Raw genomic sequence first — 3,475 nt, 5'->3', positions numbered from 1 at the left:
AGGGTCATTGAGCATTGACTGTCACAGCCAGGAGGTCATGGAGCATTGAATGTCACAGCCAGGGGGGCCTCCGGAACATTGAATGTCATATCCAGAGGGACACTCAGAGCATTAAATGTCGCAGTCAGAAGGGCCCCAGGAACACTGACTGTCACAGCCAGATGGGCCCTGGAGCACTGAACGTCACACCCAGGAGGGTCTGGCACACTGTCACATCCAGAGGGGTCCGGAGCACTGAATGTCACATCCAGGGGGCCCGGCGCGCTATCCCCTGCTCCCCGTCCCCTGGCCCGTCCCCACTCTGTGCCCGCTCCCAGCCTCGGCCCCCGCTCTTCCCTGGCCCCCGTCCCCACCTCACCTGTGGCTCCCGTTGCCCCGGCTTCCGCTCAGCTCCCCAGGGTCCCAGCTGCCTCTACCAGTTTTGGCCCGGCAGTCTGAGTCTGCCTAGTTCTGCTCCCGCCCCACAGTCTCGATCCCCGTTCCTGGTTGGCCACCTCCACCCGTCCGTCACTTCCATTTCCGGTTTTACTCTCCCGGCTAAGTTTCCCCGGGAAAAACTCTCCGTGGGGGGCTTCCATTGGCTGTTTCCTTAGTCCATCTTCCGTCAGCGGCAGCCAATAGTCATAGCGCAGGCGGGTGCTCCGTTGGGGCCCAAAGACTGTCAGAGAAAGGGGGCGGGGCTTCGAAGGGGCGGTGTGGCTTAGCACCCTCCCATTGGTCAAAGAGGAGCTGGAGGCGGGGCTAAGACCACAGCGGACCACGCCCCGGTGCTTAAGCGGGATGTTTATTTGGGCTTCTGGTCCCTGGTCTCCCACCCTGCGCTCCTACTCCTTGATGCAGAGCCGAGACCTGGGCTCCTGCTGCCCGAGGGCTTTCCGTCCATCCATCCGACTCTCCCATGTACCCACCAGTCCATCATTCAATAAACTGAAATCTATTTTTTATTAATTTATTTTGATTTATCAACAATCACTTCCATATGCTTTTGAGATTAAAATTTTTCTCCCCCTCCTTTCCCACTTCCCTCCCCAAGACGGCACACAATCTGATATAGGCTCTACATATACATTCCTATTAAACATATTTTCACATTAGTGATGTTCTAAGTAAGCATTAAAACCCATAGGAGGAGCCACCAGAAAGAGGAAATAGAACACAACTGAAAAAAAAAATAGCGAATAGTATACTTCAATCTGCATTCAAACTCCAGAGTTCTTTCTTTGGATGTGGACAGTATTTTCCATCACGAGGCCTTTGGAGATGCCTTAGATCCTTGTATTACTGGGAAGGGTTAAGTCTATCAATATTAGTCATCGTACAATGTGGCTGTTACTGTGTACAACATTCTCCTGGTTCCGCTCACTTCACTCAGCATCAGACCATACAAGTTTTTCCAGGTTTTTCTGAAGTCAGCCTGTTCATCGTTTCTTATAGCACAATAGTATTCCATAACATTCATATATCAGAACTTGCTCAGCCATAAACTGGAATCTATTAAGCGTCTACTGTGTACCCCACAGTGCTTGAGGTCCTGGAAAATGCCAGGACAGAAAGGAGACGGTCCCTGCTCTCTGGGAGCTTACGTTCCCTTGGGTAAACAACAGGGATACGTGGAGCTCCTGGCCTGGCACACAGTAGGCGCTTAATAAATGTGTGTGGGTGCTCTGTCTCCTTTGCTTTCTGTCTTCTTTTTGTCTCTCCTTTCCTCCTTGTCCTTCCCTTCTTTCCTCTCTCTCCCCTCTCTCCCCCTCTATTCCTCTCACAATCCATCCATCCATTCATCCATCCATCCATCCATCCATCCATCCGTCTGTCTGTCTATCTATCTATCTACTTTTCTGTATTTTTTTTTTAAGTGAGGCAATTAGGGTTAAGTGACTTGCCCAAGGTCATACAGCTAGCATGTGTCAAGTGTTTGGTCTGAGGCCAGATTTGAACTCAGGTTCTCCTGACTTTAGGGCCGGTGCTCTATCCACTGTACCACCTAGCTGCCCCTCTGTATTTCTTTCTAAGTGTATACCAACTGGGCAATTTTTTGGAAGGAGGAACTGAGTACCCACTATGTGCATGGCATTGTGCTCAGTGTTGGGGATACAAAGTCAGACACCAAAAAGCCCATGCATGTCCTACTGGGCAACTGGGGAAAAACCCAACATTTTAAGAGATAAATAAAAAATAATTCATCACAACAAATTATTAGAGGCCCTTAGGTGGTGCAGTGGATAGAGCCTTGGATGGGGGAGTCAGGAAAGGTTCAAAGCTGACCTTGGATGTTTGCTGGCTGTGTGACCCTGTGCAAGTCACTTAACCTCTGTCTCAGTCTCCTTGTTGTAAGATGGAGATAATGATAGCAACTGCCTCCCAAGGTTGTTGTGAGGATAAAATGAGATCATATTTGTGAAGCTCTTTGCAAACCTTAAAGCAACACATGAGTGCTAGCTGTTATTACTTTTTTTTTTTAAATTAATCATAAGAACACTGGCTCTGGAGTCTGAGAATATGAAGGAGGGGAGTCCACAAGGCATTGCCTTTAGGCGTGATGTGGTGTCTTCACTGCTATGGTTGTGGGTTGCTGAGCCATGAATCTGGTCTTTCTTTTACTGTTGATGATGCAGGGAATGCCAGGGTTAGCACAACTGATGGGAAGACGGGGAGGTCCAACATCTTCCAGGCTGGCAAGGTTCTTCTACAGTCAAAGAGGAGCCGGGGAGATCTGGACAAGAGTAAAGACAAGGTCTCTCCTTCCCCCCTAGGGGATTTCATCTCAGGGGCTTCAGCTCAATTCCACATGCTTCCAATTTCTGGAATCCCCCTTCTCAACTCAATAATTTATTGAAGATTCCAAGGGTGCGGCCAAGTTTCTTGCTCTGGTCTTCTTAGAAAGGTCCCTTTTAGGTTAGTCTAAAGGGTTTTTTTTTTCTTTTTGGTGAGGTAATTGGGGTGAAATGACTTGCCCAGGGTCACACATCTAGTAAGTGTTAAGTGTCTGAGACTGGATTTGAACTCAGGTCCTCCTGACTCCAAGGCCAGAGATTATTCACTGCGCCACCTAGCTGCCCTTTAAAGGCTTTTGATGGATTGACAGACTTGTTCTCACCTAGTTGAGGTATCCTGAACTTTAAAATTCAGTAGAGTGTTTTCATCCCCGCTCCTACAATTCCCTACACTTTCCTAGTAGGATTGAAAGACAGGGTGGTAGAATGAATACTGTTCTGGACTCAGAGTCAGTAAGGCCTAGGTTCAAATCTCACTTCACATACTTACCAGCTCTGTGGCCCTTCACCTTTCTTAACCTCAGTTTCCTCATTTGTATAACGAGGGGTTTGGATTAGGCAGCCTCTGAAATCTCTTCTAGTTCCAAATCCAAGATCCCAGGGTCTCGGTTTACTACAAAGTCACTTATTTTCAGAAACATGTAGGAGAACTCTTTTCAAGAAAAGTTTTACAGACCCAGAAAAAGCAATGATTCATACAC

At 48.1% G+C, this 3,475-nt stretch overlaps 1 protein-coding gene across 1 annotated transcript in view; it reads right to left on the bottom strand.

Moving 5' to 3' along the window:
• Positions 1 to 445, bottom strand: part of FICD (FIC domain containing) — a 5,806-nt gene extending 5,361 nt beyond the window's left edge. The window contains exon 1 of the mRNA XM_027863003.1: positions 359 to 445. The gene's annotated coding sequence lies outside the window, so the exon portion shown is untranslated. The remainder of the gene's footprint in view (positions 1 to 358) is intronic.
• Positions 446 to 3,475: the final 3,030 nt, after the last annotated feature.

Source organism: Vombatus ursinus, unplaced genomic scaffold, assembly GCF_900497805.2.
Source record: "Vombatus ursinus unplaced genomic scaffold, bare-nosed wombat genome assembly UNPS02001287.1, whole genome shotgun sequence".
Classification (NCBI taxonomy): domain Eukaryota; kingdom Metazoa; phylum Chordata; class Mammalia; order Diprotodontia; family Vombatidae; genus Vombatus; species Vombatus ursinus.
The sequence above is the reverse complement of the archived record's forward strand: the minus strand, read 5'-3'. Positions and strand labels throughout refer to the sequence as shown.